This window comes from Phodopus roborovskii, unplaced genomic scaffold (assembly GCF_943737965.1).
Source record: "Phodopus roborovskii unplaced genomic scaffold, PHOROB, whole genome shotgun sequence".
In the NCBI taxonomy this organism is placed as follows: Eukaryota; Metazoa; Chordata; class Mammalia; order Rodentia; family Cricetidae; genus Phodopus; species Phodopus roborovskii.
The window spans coordinates 15,438,739-15,456,781 of NW_026126514.1; the positions used below are offsets into that span (position 1 = coordinate 15,438,739).

At 35.0% G+C, this 18,043-nt stretch overlaps 1 protein-coding gene across 3 annotated transcripts in view; it reads right to left on the reverse strand.

Annotated features, from left to right (window-relative positions):
• The window catches only part of Mdga2 (MAM domain containing glycosylphosphatidylinositol anchor 2), a 761,827-nt gene that overhangs the window by 402,632 nt on the left and 341,152 nt on the right, over window positions 1–18,043 (reverse strand). The window lies entirely within an intron of this gene.

The following is an 18,043-nucleotide window of genomic DNA, read 5'->3' on the forward strand; positions in this document are numbered from 1 at the left end:
ATGCATGGAATACAATAATAGAGCTGCAAGGTTTAAATACTATTACTCTGCCCTTGCTTGTCCAAGGTCATGTTTGACCATGTCCGAAAGCTGCAGGGACAGGGACTCTTTGCGTGATTATTCACACTGCAGAGCACCCCTGTAGGCCTTCTCTGGCCTCCTCTTCCTGAGAGCTCTCTCTTGCTTGCTTCTTACTGCTCTGCATGGGTTCCCCTACTCTTTTTACCAATCACGTATGAACACTTCCTTGAGAAATATCTGTGCACTAAGTATTCAGAAACTGCTTTGGGTGAACCTTAACTAAGAGAATCTTGGACAATAAATAATGAAATGCATATGTAAGTAACATGAACAGTGTCCAGGGTTGGCTTTTACTTTTTAAAGAGAGCTATAATTAAAATGTAATTAATATTTACTTCATTTTATCAGTTGCTTTGCCCATCACTGCACTATGACACATAAAACACTGACACACTCTGAGTAGTTCCTATGACCTAGAATGAACAGCACCAATCTAGCAGGACTTTAAAAGGATGGAACTTGAAGAAACCATCCTGAATGAGGTAACCAACTCACAAATAGAGGAACATGGTATGCACTCACACATATATGGATTTTAGACCTAGAGCAAAGGATCACCACTGTAAAGCATGGTAAGTAAGAATATGGGAAATGAGAGGCTGATGTATGTTTATTAGGGGAGAAATTACTTACACCAGAAACAGATGACTGCTACTAGTTCCTGTCCCAAGGATGCCTCCCAATTCTCTTAGTCTCTGACCAGGAAGTAAGAGAGCAATATGAGGTCCAGGACCCCAGACCTAGTCACCTTAGGTCACACCCACACCTGTCCCCATGTCCCAATGTGTGTGGTCAGTGCAACAGGTAGGGGTGGGAGTGGATATCTCACTACACATATCTGTAAGATGGATGCACTGTTCTGACTTCACTATCAAAGATCTATATCCATTGTTGTTTTCACAAACCTTCCATTAGCCTGGCAGAGTGATACATGCCAGAACTGGGGGAACCAGAGGAAGGAAGATCTCTGAGTTCAAGGCCAGCATGGCCTACTGAGTGAGTCCTAGGACATCAAACTTTACATAAAGAAACCCTATCTCAAAAGCAAAAACAAAAACAACAAAAAAAATCTATACTTAATATTATGAAGTATTTTGGCTGCCTGTGTAACTGTGAATCACATAGAATCACATGCCATGGAGGTTAGAATAGAGTGTCTGATCTGAAACTGGAGTTACAGTTGTGACCTGACCTGCCATGTGGATACTCAGAATCAAACCTGGGTTCTGTACAAGAGCATCCTGTGCTCTTAGCCATTGAGACATCCCTCTAATCATGTATCCATGACTCTTAATCCTTATTTCCAAATTGTCACATTTACAATTTTTGCTCTCATCAGGAATGAATGTGATTATCTTTTCTCCCATATACTTACTGATCATATATTATCTGTTACTGTTTTAGTTCTACCTACTTGAGACTTTTAAGTGTCTTTATTTTCCATTTTCATCATGCTTATTAAATACTTCATCATTATATTTTTTAATCTGAAAAGATTGCCTTTCTTATTCTTTGGCCATCACCTTAAGTTATATGTTTTTTTTTTTTTTTTTTTTTTTTTTTTTTGTTAATATGGCATTTATGTATCTTGCTGAAAGCATTATATTTTTTTGTATTTAAAATGTAAATAAATGTAGAATTAATGTAAAGACTGAAATTGCTGCCTAAATATGCAAGCATAGCTAGGAATGATGGTGCATGACTCTAACCCCTACAATAGGGAAATAGAGGAAGGAAGATCAGGAGATCAAGGTCATCCTGGCTGCTACATAGCAAGTTCAAAGATAGTTTAAAGTGCAAGAGAGATTCAGTAAAACAGAAAAGAAAGAAAGAATGAAGGATGGAAGGAAAGAAAGGAAGGGAAGGAAAAAGAAGAAAGAAAGAAAGGAAGAAAGAAGGAATGAATGAACGAGGGAAAGAAAGAAAGGTTGGGGAGAAGAAAGAAAGGAAGGAAGAAGAAAAGATGACAAACAAATGTTTCCAGAAATTCAGTTACCCTGACCCATATAAAATGCCATATTCATTGGGTGGCAAGGTAAATGAATGGATAAAGGTGTCTGTTGTGGTGACTTGAGTTCAATTCTCACAATGCAAGTACAAGGAGAGAGTCCACTCTATATAATGGTCTAGTGACCTGCACACACACATGCAAACACACACACACACACACACACACACACACACACACACACACACACACGGCAGAGCAGAGGTGGGAAGGGAAGTAAACAAAGTAGCATGGCTTTTGAAAATTAATAAATACTTCTGAATATTAAAGATGAAAAGGCAATATAAAAAGTCTCCTGAGTAAATTGGGAGAATGGAGGCACGGAGAACATGAGGGATCTGGAAGGTCGAGTTGGGGGAGAACAGAGAAGAAGAGCAAGACAAGAGATGCCTTGATAGAGGGAGTCATTACAGGCTTAATGAGAAACCTGGCACTGAGGAAATTCCCAGGAATCTATAAGGATGACCCCCAACTAAGAATCTAAGCAAAAGTGGAGAGGCTACTTTTAATGCCCTTCTGATGGGAGATATCATTCTGTAAATATGTTTCTCATATTGGTTAATGAATGAAGCACTGTTGGCCAATAGGAAAGCAACATAGGCGGGACGAGGAGTAGGGAGGTGAGTCAAGATGGAGTACAGAGAGCAGAAGTCAGCCCCTCTCTTCAGTAAGATAAGACCATGAGGGAATACTTAAATGAATAGAAATGGGTTCATATTTAAGACAGAGCTACCCAATAAGAAATAAGTAACTGGCCAACAGCATTATATCAAATAAAGCGTCTCTGTGTGTTATTTGGGGCTGGTGCAGCTATGGGACCAGACCGCAGAAAAACCTACTCATAATACCCTTCCCCTATAATGAGATTGATGGCTACCTTATATGCTATCCTAGAGCCTCCATCCAGTAGCAGATGGAAGCAGAAGCAGACACCCACAGCTAAACACTGAGCCAAACTCTTGGAATCCAGTTGTAGAGAGGGAGGAGCAATGAGCAAAGTGGTCAAGACCATGCTGGAGAAACCCACAGAAACTGCTGACTTGAGCAAGTGGGAGCTCATGGACTCCATACTGACAGCTGGGGAAAGTGCATAATACCAAACTAGGCTCCATGAATGTGGGTGTCAGTTGGGAGGGCTTGGGCAGTCTCTGGGGCCACTGACAGTATTTATCCCTAGTGCATGAACTGGATTTTTGGTGTCTTTTCCCTATGGAGGGATACTCTCTCAGACTACATTCATGGGGGAGGATCCAAATGATGTGACAGACTTTGATGATTCCTCCCAACCCATGGAAGGCCTCACCCTATCTGAGGAGTAGATGGGGATGGGATGGGGAGATGGTGAGGAGAATGGGAGGACAGGACAGAGAGGGAACTGGGATTAGTATGTAAAATAAGATTGTTTTTAATTTACATAAATAATAATAAAAGAAATATTTATATTTCTATTATTAATGGGGGGTACACTTGAAGTATCATTTAATGAAATAATCGCAACATGAAACTGTTTTATTACTTTACCTATTGCTATTGATCTTTGGTATATACTAAATAGTATCTTAAAATTTACAGGTTGAGGTGACAATTAGTGGAAAAAGAGGCAGGTTGGAATAAATTTGTAAGTAATGTAAAAATTAATGAGAAGTGAATGAATATGGGCTTTGGAAAGGGATGACATGGTGACTCACATGCTATCTTGACAGTATTTTAAGACTCATATATTAATATAGTTTTGGATTTTTTGTTGAATACAATAATTTAATTTGTAACAATTTTCTCACAGCTTATATTGGTTGTGCCTGTTTTATATTTAGTACCTAGACTGAAACATATCCCAAGGTCCCTCAGACATTTTATGATTCTTTTGGAATATACATGACATAAACACCATTTTATTATTCTTATGTATGTGTATATAATACACATACGTGTGTGTGTGTGTATGCGCAATTATTCTCATATGTGAGTGTTATTGCATGCATGCTAGAATAGGTATGTGGAATCAGAACACAAACTTAGCATCTTACCTTCCTACCTTTTTTTGAGACATTCACTTGATATTCCCATTGCAGATTAGCTGCCCTGTGAATGTTCAGGGATTTACCTGTCTTGACTGATTTCCTGAGATTACAGACATGGGCACTGCTTCTGGATTTATTTGGATGCTGAGAATCCAAACTTAGGTCCTCACACTAGGAAGACAAGTAATTTATGCACTGAATTATCTCCCCAGCACTTTCTTCTTACTTTGAATATAGATTATAACCACAACTATGTGAACTAAAAAAAAAAAAATCCCAAAGACAAAAACAGTAAGCACTATACCCTAAGTTTAAAACTTCCTAATGCTAGTCAAAAGTCGTCATCATAATCTTAAACTCATTACCAGCTAAATATGTTTTTTTTTTCTTTTAAAAATGCCAATAACCATGTGGCCATAGTCTGAAAGTTTTAATCGAAATAATTTTTATTGTTTGATGAACTCCTAGTAATTATATATAATTATGGAATACAATGTGGTTTAATATATGTATCTACTGTACAAGAACAAACCAACATAATCAGCATTTCCTAGTTTAGCAATGTTTATAATAGTGTTTTATAGTTATTTTGAAATAATAAATTAATGGTAAGTAAAGTCATTGTCCAGTGTTAAAAAAAAACACTAGAAGTTTATATCTGATCTAATTGTACTTTGATACCCATTACCCAATCCCTTATCTACTACTACCTCTTCCTTTCCTACCTTCTACTAAACTCTTGTCCACTGCTTAGAGTAATGTAGGTGAATATAGAAATTATGGGAATAAGCATGGGGGTTCCTAAAAAGTGACAACATAGATATCATATGATGCAAACTTCTCACTCATATGAAAGAAAATGTAGCCAATATGTTGAAGGATGCTTTCATGCTTGTGTCTGATACATCACTATTCACAATCTTCAGGAAGTAGAATCAAATGAGATGTTAATAACAAGAATGTAATGTGCATGGACAACTGAATGTTATTCCCCGATAAAAGAGATGAAAATGCTGTCATGTATGACAACATGGGTAGAATTAGAATGAAATAAGACAGATAAAAAGACAAATGTGGCATCTTCTAATAAGATTAATCATTTAAATTATCAATTTTTCTTTTTCTTTAATCATGCTAACAAGGTGATGGCAAGTATGCAGAAATACCCTACTGATAGCTCCATGAATAAGAATAATAAAATACAATCCAGTCAAGTAAGGTCATTTACAGTAATGAAAGTTAAAAATTATGCCATAAACAGAATATGAACAACTTGAATATTTGAAAACACAGGCCACTAGAGTGGAAAGAATGTGGGCTCAGTAGTCTGATGGCCATCTCCTCTCTGTCCCCAGCAGATTGTGATTTGGTATCACTCTGTTTTTTAAAGCATCTTTCCACATAGATAATAGAAGATAATAAAATACAATCAAAACTGCATGGTCTTTCTAATAGAGTGCACACATGCTAAATAAATTACACATACAGGATACAAGACTGTTCTTAGAAAAGGGCAGGTGCTTCATTAAGTAAAATTAACAAGGTGGTGTAAAAATTAATGTAGAATGAGTATTAATGTGTCAATATCAACATACACTTATGAGATTCAACCATTACATGAATGCATGTACTAATATTAATATATCTAAAGAAAGGATTTATCACTCAAAATACAAAATGATCAATCTTGTTAGTAGAAAGCCAAGTTTCTATAGTGAACTATCATTGTGGGGTTTTTGCTTGGACTCAGACCTATGCTTCCTACCCCTTGGCAGATGAGAGAGCTTCAGGTGCCTGCACTGACAAGCCATGTTTCCAGTATCAGTTACTTGGCTTCTTAGCTGGCTTGGTAGAAGCACAAAAGAACCATGCTCAATCCCATGAATTCCAGATTTTGAAGTGATATTTTGATTATAATTTTCCTTTATTTTACCTTGCTTGCTCAGACTTACAAGGGAAATAATATGCTACATATAGATGTGGACCTCTTATCATGAATACCAAACTTAATTTTGTGACTGTTTGTATGCACATTACCTTTTATGAGATTTGGAAAAAACAAATCAGTCCTTAATCTGTTCACTTGTATCACTCAAACCGGATTTATGAGCCTAAAAATAGTGTTAGGACACAGATTCCCCCCCCCTTTTTTTTTTTTAGCAAGAATATTCATTTGTGAAGAGCTATAAGAGGAAACAGGGATCCATGAGTAGGTAATAGGTCTACAACTTTCACTGGCTGGGAGAGATGTCAGAAGCTCAGTTAGTATTAACTGTACACCAGTTCATTCTTTTAAATTTCTCTCTTTTTCAGCCTACCTTCAGATTAAATAATTTTCTATCTTAAATTTTACTGGTTTTGAGCGGAATATTGTTTTAAGTGTGTGTGTGTGTGTGTGTGTGTGTGTGTGTGTGTATGTATGTGTGTACGTATGTATGTATGAGTACAGCAACCTCATAGGTCACAGTTGAAACCAGATCCTCTTGAGATGAAGTTACAAGAAGTTTTGAGTTGCCCGATGTGGGTGCTGGGCACTGAACTTGGATTCTATGCAAGAGTAACATGCACTCTTATTCATTGAGTCATCTACTCAGCCTGTAGACTGTAAATTTTAAAACTATCAAAATAGTTTCTGCTTTACATATTCAGTTCTAAGTGATATAGCACAGGCATTAGAGACTAGCTGTAAATACAGCCATTTTTCAGAGAATATTAAGTATGCATTATGAATCCACAGAGAGACATTCAGGATGAAATATATATAAGCCAAAGATGTTTTCATTTGTCTTTTGTTGGGGGGGGGGTGATGGCTAGGCAGTTGTCTTTTCTTATTTGAGTGAGTATACAGAAGAAATTTAAATATATTCCACAGTAGGTGTAAACTTTGTATTAGCTGATATCCATACTTCTGCTTTGCATTAGTTTTATAGTATTGCTTATTGTGATAGTAAGGAGGAATAAATATTTCAAGCTACTAGATGAGGGTTCTATGATGGTAGATAACTTAGTTGTCAGTCTCATTATCAGGGAAGGGCATTTATGGTAGACTTTCCACTGTTGCTTAAATTGTTAGTTGGGGTTAGTCTTGTAGGTCTCTGGAAACATCTACAACTAAACATTGAGCCGAACTGGAGTCCAGATGCAGAGAGGGAGGACAAGACCAGACTACAGAAACACATAGAGACAGCTGCCCTGAACAAGGAGGAGCTAATGGGCCCCAAGACTGATAGCTGAGAATCCAGCATGGGACTGACTCAGAACCCCTGAACATGGGTCACAGCTATAAGGCCTGGGCAGTGTAAGGGACCTTGGACAGTGGAACCAGGATGTATCCCTGGTGCACAAAAAGACTTTGGGGGCACATCCCCCATGGAGGGATACTCCCTTAATCCAGAGACTGGAGAAAAGGCCTCGTCCCTACTCCAAATGACTTGACAGATTTAGATGACCCCTCCTGTAAGGCATCACCCTCATGTTGAGTGTGGGGGGTTGGGAGGGGAGGGTGGTCTGGGACATGAGAGGATTTGAAAGAAGAAGGGAGGGAGAGGGAACTGGGATTGATATGTAAAATAAAAAATTTTAAAAATAGTACAATTAGATCTCTCTCAAAAAAATGAAGTCCTATCAAAATTAACTAGAATGTGTAACACCTAACCAAAGACGTTTATATGACTGTGTGTTACGGAATACTTCTCTAAGGGCCTTGAAGTTCATGGTGGATAGTAAAATAAAAAGATTGCATTAAGTCTTTAAGAATGTCAAAGGAACAGTTGATACATACCTATAGGTATGGATATACATGATTCTAACAGCAGCTCCCAGAAACAATGGATCCAAAGAATACTTAAAATATTCAAATGGCACATGTTTAAATAGATGCAAGCTAGCATTTTTAAAGACTTATTTTTAATTGTGTGTGTGTGTGTGTGTGTGTGTGTGTGTGTGTGTGTGTGTGTGTGCATGTGAATGTATGTCCCCATATAGGTTGGGGAAAAAAGTGTCAGATGCTCTGGAGGTAGAGGCAGTTGTAAGCTTATGAAGGTATCTTAGCAGGCCTAAGTTAGCACTTTAAAAAGCAATATATTTAAATACCAATTACCCCCAAAGTTATAATGTGCCCACCCAGTAAAATTTTAGGATACTGTACTCTTATGATGTTTAATCTGTGGCAACCTGACACAAGATATAGTCATCTTAGAGGAGAAAATGCCTCCGTATGACTAGCACACAGGCAAATGGGTGGAACAGTTTTTGATTAATGATTGATGTGGCAGGGCTCAACCAAAGTGGGCAGTGCTACCCTTGGAAAGGTGGGTCTTGGTTGTATAAAAACTCCAGATGAGCAAGCAAGGAGAAGTGATTCAGTAAGCAGCTTCACCCATAGCCTGTCTTTCAGTTTCTGTCTTGAGCTTCTGACTAGGGTTTGTAAGACAAATAAGTTCTTTCCTCCCTTCATTGCTCTTGGCCATGCTGCTTATCACAAAAATAAAAAAGTAAATAAAAACAAACAAAAAAATATACCCTAAAAGAATCTTCTACAATAGAATACATTTTAGAATAGGAAGTATCAAAGGTCAAACTTGCAAGTACATAATATGTTATCATCAACTCTAGTAAATGTGCTGATTAAAGGAACTTCTGAAGCAAACCCAGAATGTGTTCAGATAGGGTGTGAATTTTATTAATTAATTAATAATTTGTGAGTGTGGGAGGGTGTTTGGGAGCATCTGAAGACAACCTGGGGGATTTGCTTCTATCTCTCCACCTTGCAGGACATGGTGATTAAACTTGCGTACTCAGGCTAAGTGGAAGACAAATTTACTCACTGAGATATTGCTGGGGCTGAGGTTATTTAAAAGATGTTTATGTACAGTATGGGTTGAATAATGTTACCTCAAAGTACTTTGAAATTCTAACTCTCTTAGAATCAAACTGAAGCTACTTATGCCAAACCATAATAAAAAATATATGAAATAATGCTGGCAGAAAGTTATGAAAGAACTCATAATGCAAGCATAAAAAACCATGCAGAACTACCATCCTGCACAAAGAGCACCTCAACCTTTCCACAAACAACAAACAAATATAGACTTCCAAATACAGTTGACAAACAACTGTTCATTTGATCTTAAACTGCCACCATCCTTTGCTACAAGAATCATTCAATATACATCAAGTTCATAATTTCACCTTTAAAAGTTAGAACTAGCAGTATCATCTTTGAATATGCCCAAAGTTACTATTGAATAAATGGTCCCATTGCAGTGCTTTTGATATCTTCAAATAACATTCATCATTTCTCAAAGAATCTCTCTCAGGTTGTTATTCGGGCTGACATTTGGAAGATATTTCTCTACAGTTATTTAAGGTGAGAACAATGGAGTGGGGAGATCCCATCATCCAATACAACTGGTGTCTGAGAAGGAGAAGAAAACAGAATGTCAAGACAGACACAGAAGTGCATGCATGCACATATCCGGGGACTCATGCAAGTACCCACACACAAGTGGTGACTTAGACACAAATTGTAGTGATGCAGATAATAGCTAAGGAATGTCAAAGGTTTTATGGCTGTTTGCAGAAGTTAGAAAAAGGCAAAAGAAAAAAAATGCTACTCCAAAACTTCTCCCAAAACAGTAGCCTATGAATATCCAGCATCTACAATCCTAACATCTAAACTATAAACTATAAACCAAAGAGCTTGTGTGACTTTTATATGACAGCATGCATTTCAACTGACAGAGTTTAAAGATCTTCTGAAATGTGTTTATGTTTCTTCTGTGTATTAGTTCAAATAATTATTTTATGGTATATTCATTTTTGATGTGTATTGCAAATTTGATTGTCTGTAGTCCTATAATGTACTACTTAGTAATCCAAAGTGGTCTATTTTTTCTGGTTATAATAAAAAAGATATTTTTTTAAATGAAGTTCAGCTTAGCTACTTCTTTCTGCTTTTGAGGATAAACAGACTTCAAGTTCATTTAAAAATATATTTGCACACTTTTATCAACATATTAATAATTGTTACATTTACTTCTTAGAACATTTTAAAAGATTATTTGTAAATGGTAAGAATTTGAGGCCCATTTTTAATTTTCATGCCAATAGTGTTTTTTTTTTTAAATAATAAACAAGATAACTTACCTTCACCGCAACCCTGAATTCTTAAAGTTCATACTAAAACCCAATACAAATTTTATGATGCCCAAAGTAAGAGGTACTAATTAACTAAGGATTTTGTTCTGCTCAATCCTGTCCTGCATCATCAATGATTTGTGCCAAAGGCAAGCAAGTAAGAAGAGGCAGGCTTGTAAAGGATAATGTTACCTCATGTTGCACAAGGAAGCATAAAAAAGGAAGGAATCAATGTCTGCTTATGGAAACAGATAACACCACTGGGAAAACTAATGACATTTTTCCTCTTTATTAATATCTTGACAGCAAGAGAAAATCAAAAGATTAACAACTACTAAAAATAAATTCCTGGAGTCATTCTTAATAACTGTTTCTTTATTTATTAGTCAGAGAAACATTCCATTCCACAAGCACTTTTCTTCTTTGTAACCAGGTTAACACTTTAGGGTAATTTTTATTTGCTGAAATCTCAGCATTTCACCAAAAGGCTGTGATGGGCCTAATTTAGAATCAATTTTACTAGCTTACAATCAGCACTTGTGTAAGTTATTAGTAACTACTGATAACATATTCTATAATACATTGCCTGCAATTTTCTTAAAATGATGTTGGTTCATAGAATCACTTACTGATTTTTAATATCATTCCAATGAGCACTTCACTGAGGAAGAGATGTGAAATCTTATCAATTCAAATATCTTAATAAGTGAGGATAAATTCCATCTAAGAATATCACCACTATGGTGACTTTCAAGCTACACTTCTTGGAGAGGTAGGCATAATAACTATCATTATAAATGAACATTTGTAACATAATGAGTGTGCTCAAATGCTAAGGGTTTCCGGACTTACATACATGAGCACACACAAAAAACCATAAAAATAGGTCAATTGGTTTATCATTACATAAGAAAAAGTTCATCTCAATTATGTTAAGGCTAGTAGTATATTTAGAATTTGTTGACAGCTCTAAAAATACTAAAAATATGAGTAAAATCATATTATGAAATGTCAACTAAGTACTAATCTCTGGTTATATAATACATTTTTGTGTATCTCAATACAGGTCTTTTTATAATATTAAAACTGAAGAATATAATTTATCAAATGTCATGGCTGTGATCTTATGGTTTCTAAATGTATTACGCAAAGATTTTATATTTCAAAGGAGCTATCTGATTTCTAAGGTCTATCAGTTCGTATAACTATTTTGCTTTTGTGTTTTGAAGTCCATTATTTGACCCTTACCAAGATTTAGTTCAGATCAGGAAACAATGTCATAGGCAGTCATTATGCCAGTCTGTATTAATCAGATATCTCTGTCACACAAAACCCTTAATGCATGAATTATCAGACTTCCAATGCTTAGATTTAATTCAATTCCAGGTATATTTTTAAGAAATGAGTATGGAGTTTCCAAAATTAGTTATCAAATATCAGGTAATCAGCCCTGATATAATATACACACAAGTAACAGTATACAGACTAAATAGATCATACCTATGTAGTTAGGGACATACACATAAAACAAACAAACAAAAAATAAACCTATTCAAGGTGTCATGTCTGATTATATATAAATTTAAGTATTGTATGAGATAGTGAACACTATATTACACCTGGAAAAGCACTGTAATCAATGGGCCAACATAAAGTCCTATTGATAAAAGTAGTTGGTTTCTAAATCTTATTTTTACCAATATTCAGAATATGGGCAAAGCACTACTACCCAATACCTGATATTTGAGAATGTGATCATACTTAAAGCTTTAGGGACCACATTGCCAAGCCAAAGTCTCCTTAAATATCATTTTCTTACAGAACTATCTCCTTGAAACATCCTATGATGGCATTATCATTCTGACCAGTACATTTCATATAGTGAGCAACCAAGGTGAACTCTCTAACACAAGTTCATAAAAGAAAGAGATGGTAACATTGCTGCTGCTCTGAGCCTTTGAGGAGTTTGAATTCTTTGTGGAGGTTGCTCTTGACACTTCACATCACTTAGTATAAATCAGCATGATGTCTAAATGTCAAAGAACTATCACAACATCATATTAAAATAGGTTCCAAGTATTCTGTGAGTAATAAAGTCAGAATCATAGGAAGAATGTTTCTATTTTAACTTTTTTTCTGGCATATTCAATACCATTAAAAAATTAACACCTAACTCAATATATCTCTTGCCACTAATGTTTATGCTGGTCAAAGTTAATGAAAGTATGATAAATAGGAGAATAGCCCACAGATTTAATGGGTTAATTGCAGTCATCTAATAATGACAGTAATAGTTTAAATTATGTTTATAGAAGAAATGATTATGCATCTACAACTCAATCACAGATGATTGATATCTGTTTAGCATTTATACATGCTAGGCATTTTAATAAATCTCCATAGAATTGTGGATCACAAGATAATAGTTATATCTACAACATAACTCCAGCACCATAGGTTCAGGGATAATTATGGAAAAGAGGTCAAAGGATTGTAAGAGCCAAAGGAGCAAGGGATTTTCTGTGAGACTGTATTTCTTATTAATGTCAGAAGCTACACCAAGAAACTCTCACCAACATGACTTCCCAAAGAATTGCTGAACAAGGATGATGACAATAGACATCACAAAATTGACAGGGAAAAAACCATCAGGGATCAACTCAACACAGACTACTACTGGCAAATAAAGAATGACAAAATCATGAGAAATAGTAGGTAATAGTATACCAACTGGTTATACAATACCAAATGATCATCTTTGGAAAGCTATACATACAAATAATAATATGCAGATTGTATGTGTGTGTGTGTGTGTGTGTGTGTGTGTGTGTGTGTGTAAAACAAGTAAAAAAAGAAGCCATTAATTTGAAAGCATGATAGGAGTAGCAACATAAGAGTATAGGAGGAGTCTAAGGAAGGGAAGAGCAGTTTTATGACATTAAATTATCAATAATAAAATATTTTTGGAGTTCGTTATATTTCCCCTTTGTAGTAATGACATAAAATGTGGGGCTTTATGTTTTACACAAGGGCTAAACTACTGAGCTACGGCCACAAATTCACAAGTTTTATTTGGTTATTTTAGGCAGATTGTAATTTTTAACAGTGTATTTATCCCTGTGCCTAGTTTTTAGGTATGAACCAGAAATTTGAGCTCTTTCTTTTTTTAGTTAGAATGACAGTTTGCTATTCTATGAGAATCAGAAGACTCTAATTTGTAGGCTGTAAACTCCATTACACATTTATTAGTAAAACCCTATGTAACATTTAGATTATAATCCAACTCTTCTACTTTTTTTAACAGGATGTGTTGTCTCTCCAAAGTCAATATTTCAAGGTCATTTAGTAAAGCAGTATTTTGTGCCAGTGTGAAAATGGAAGAGTTTTATAGCAGCAAGCTGGGATAGAAGCATGGTGCCAGATTCAGTAATGAGTCCAAGGTAATTAATGAGAACCCTAAACACTATGAAGTTCTCCATAAGAAAGATATCAAATTTAATTCTGTGAAAGCCAGGGACTTTCATGGCATTTAACAAGTGAAATAAAAAATAAATCTTTATAAGCAAATATAATCTGCATAAATTGTTCTATAAAGTGTTTTGACTCAGCACATTATCTAAAGTTTTTGAGGAAAGTTTCTAGAATATTACATATGCATATATTACACACATATGTAATAGCTGGTTATTCCAAGCACAAATATTGTTCATAGAAATAAATATGAATCTTTGAAATATACTAAATGCATTTAGATTACCCATGGAACAAAAGTAACCTAGTACCCAAAGGAGTTTAATGTAAAATGTTGGTAATATACTTAGAATAAAAAAAAAGTATTAGCACATTCTTAAATATAAAAAAGATCCAACACAAATATACTTTATACTACATAAACACAAATAAAAAATATTGAAGACATGATATTTACCATTAAAAGCTTTGTTTGATAGTTTTGACAATGTATATATGAGCTAATAACCATATTAATCACTTTTGGATAGAACCAGGTTGATGTTTATGGAGAACACATGAAAGTAACATAGATCTGGAATTTGAGCAAGTAAGTTTCTGAGCATCTTTTGTGACTTGTTATCATGTGAACTACATCCAAAAGATTCGTGAAAAAAAATTACTTGGTTTGGCAGATCTCTCGTGTAAAGGAGATGACAGTTCCAGCATGAACAGATATATAGCTGATGAATGATGAAAGAAATAATCTGTATTGCATTTTCCTAGCCATGAAAAAGTAACATCTGATATCTTTTGGTAGGATAACAGAACCTAGTTCTTACCATGGTGTGTGTGTGTGTGTGTGTGTGTGTGTGTGTGTGTACATGTGGGTGTATGTGTGGGCCAAATCTATTACATTTATTTTTCATGCACATGTATCAGAAGTTTTAGAATATAGCCAAGTTAAACTAAGAATTGTCTTAAGGTTTGAAAGTATCAAATATTCAGGTAACCTGCTTAGAACATCATTTGATGTCTGCCTTATGACATTTTTCAGATGCTTTACTGAGCAAATGAGGAAAAACTGAGATCACAATAATTTACACAAGAAGATAAAATTCTCATCTTTTAATTCATTAAGAAGAAAGAAATGGTTGGCCTTAACCAAGGGCATACTGAACAAACAATATCCATAAAAGACTCTTGGAATGTAAAGTGTCTAGGTGTATGAGAAATAGAATGTATAAAAGGATTCATCTTTTTTATTACTATATCATCTTTATTGATTAATATCTTTGTTAACTCAATGAATAAGACTATATATATATTACCTAGTAATAGATACTCATCCCTTTGGATCTCAGTTTTTTTTCTTCCACATAATAGTTTGACAAAGTGAGTGGTTCTTAGATACTAGATTATGGTAAAGGAGTTCATTCCAGTAGGAAGACATTCCTAGAAGCAGGATAATACATATCTTGAAGATATTTCAGGTGAAGAGCTTTTGCTCAGAGCTGTATGATCCTGAGCAATTTACTTTAATTCTCTATTTCATGATGACACGTCAATAATATTTATTGAACTTGGCTTCGAAGGGAGTTAAATGATTTAATATAGTGTTCCATCTTTTAACAACTATACCTTAAACAAAGCTAACACCCCAGAAGGAAGTTTGTAGCATATTTGCCAGCAGTGGAATTTAAGTATTAAGGTAAATTCTCAATAATGTGTAAGGAGATATATGTCAAATGAAAAAGAAAATAAAAGACAATATAAAAAGTCAATAAGCAAAGATTTAGAAATCATTAAGTGTGAAGGAAAATATTCACAACTAGGCTTTAACCTGTAGTAGGGTCTATTTCTCAAACATTATATAAAGTATGTGTTTACACATTATATATATGTATATATGCATATTTATAATATAACTGTCACTCAAAACTATTCTACTACATAATTATAACTGTTACAATTTAAATTACATCAATAAAACCCTGAGACACATGAATCAGAGAGGTCTTGAACTTTCCCAAAATTACTCTGTTAGGAGGATGAAGCAATATAGGTATTCTGGTTCCAGTGTCACCCTCCTATCTACTTGGGTGAATTGACTCCTCCTTTATTTTATTTCTCTTGCATATGTCATTAGTGTTGGACTACTTGCAATGAACCTAAGTAATATAGTTTTTAAAAGCTTGTAATATTTTTGGAAGTAGGGGATTTCTATGATTTTAATAGCAATGGAAAGAGGTAGGAGACTAAAAAACTATGGTGACAAATGGCTAAGAACCCTCTTGTCTTCATTTGAGTATTTCCAGTGCCAGACTAGATACAGAAGGAAGCTGTTCCAGCTCCTTGCTGTCATCCAGGAAAATTCATCTTCAGGAGCAGATGCCAATAGCATGCCCTTTAGACTTTGGCCAGAATGACAAGCCCCAGCTGTTCTGTCAGCCTTCCCTATCCTGCCTGCTGGCAAAGAAGACACCCAGTGAACCATTTCAATGAGGAAATATCAACTCAATGTGACACAAGAGTTACTTCTATGAATGAAATAAAGTATGATGATTATGACAGTTTTTGTTGTCCAAAAACAAACAAACAAACACAAACAAACAAAGTAACAAAAACCCAAAAACTATGGGAACATATTTAAATAGACATCAAAATGGAATTGGTTAAGGAATAAAAATCTCCTAATCCTCTTTCCAGAGCTCATTTCAGGTTAGATAAACAATGAGATGTCACTCTGAAATGTAAATGTTGACAGGGAAGCCTCGCTGTCCACTAAGATTAAAGGGGAAACAGAACTGTTATAGAGGACATATAGACAGGGGTATATAGAAATTCCATTTTAAAGTGATAGCTGGGAAAACAGCATTGGACTGACTCAGACCCCCTGAACATGGGTCTCAGTTAGGAAGGCCTGGGAAGTCTATGGGATCTCTGACAGTGGAATCAGGATGTATCCCTGGTGCATGAAAAGACTTTGGGAGCACTCCTCATAGGGAGATACTCCCCTAAACTAGAGGTAGGAGGGGTGGGGGCCTAGTCCCTACTCCAAATGACTTGACAGGTTTTCTTGATCCCTCCTGGTGGCATCACCCTCCCTGTGGAGTGGAGGGTGATGATGGGATGGGAGGAGATGGGATGGCAGGGCATGGGTGGAAGGGAGAGCGGGAGGGAGGGAGAAAGGGAAGAAGGAAGAGAGGACGGGAGGGAAGGGGAACTGTAATCAATATGTAAAATAAGAAAATAATAATAATATAAAATGAAGTTTATAGTTCAGAGTATAATGCAGCAACTCAGTGTTCTAACATTGGGTGTGTGTGACCAGTGGACTTCTCTTTCTGGTAACTGTCTCACCAATCTTTTGTTACTTCTTGTACTTTAAAGTATTTTGATTCCAAACTTTGATTCTACCTATCTTATTAGGTCTTTTAATTAAAAAATAAATTGTAACAACATCGAAATTTCTTGAGCTATTTGAGTTAACTCTAAATATGCTTTTAAAATTTTTGAAGAACTCAATATTTTTTCTATGAATTTTTAAATACTAACCTCATATCTGATTTTATAATTACCATCACTTTTTCTCTGTTTTCCTTTGAAATCATTGTTTATAGTATATTTAATTATTTTTAGCCAAATTTTATGGTATTTAATTTTATTAAGCCAACTTCTATTTTTTAATTCATATCCTGTTACTAGAAAATATAATTATTCATAAGTTTAATCTTTGTAATTTCTATTTCAAAAAACATTAGACATTGTTTTAGTTACTTTTTTACTTTTAGGGTTTAACAGCAAGATTAATTTTTGTAAAATGTAGTTGATCTTATCACTTCAGTCATTACTGTGGTCCTATGAATCTATGTATCTATCCGTCTTGTATCTTCTAATTATCTTCAAACCAGCCTGCCTATCCAATGCCTCTTCTTACATTAGGTTTAGTTTTATTTGTTCATGAGGTAGAATTAAGAGTTCCTTAATCAGTATAGTTAAAAGTGAAGGAAGCAAATGTCAAGGCAATAGTTGCAAATTCATAAAACCCTTAAATTTAATTCCATTCTCTTCTTTGGCTGTGTCAGCCAAGCTTTTTGTCTTGAGAGCAAAGCAATTAAAATATATAACTTTTTCTACTAAATCTACTAATTTCCTCTGCCACACTTATATATCTGTGTGAATTCTGAAGTTGACAGATTAAGTATATAAAAATAAAAATTGTTAATGAGGAAAAACATTGAATAAAAATTACATTTTCACATTATATGTGTATAATCTACATGGATTTATTTGTATGCAATTATCTCTTTTGATCCTGCATGTTTTATCTTTACACGTTATT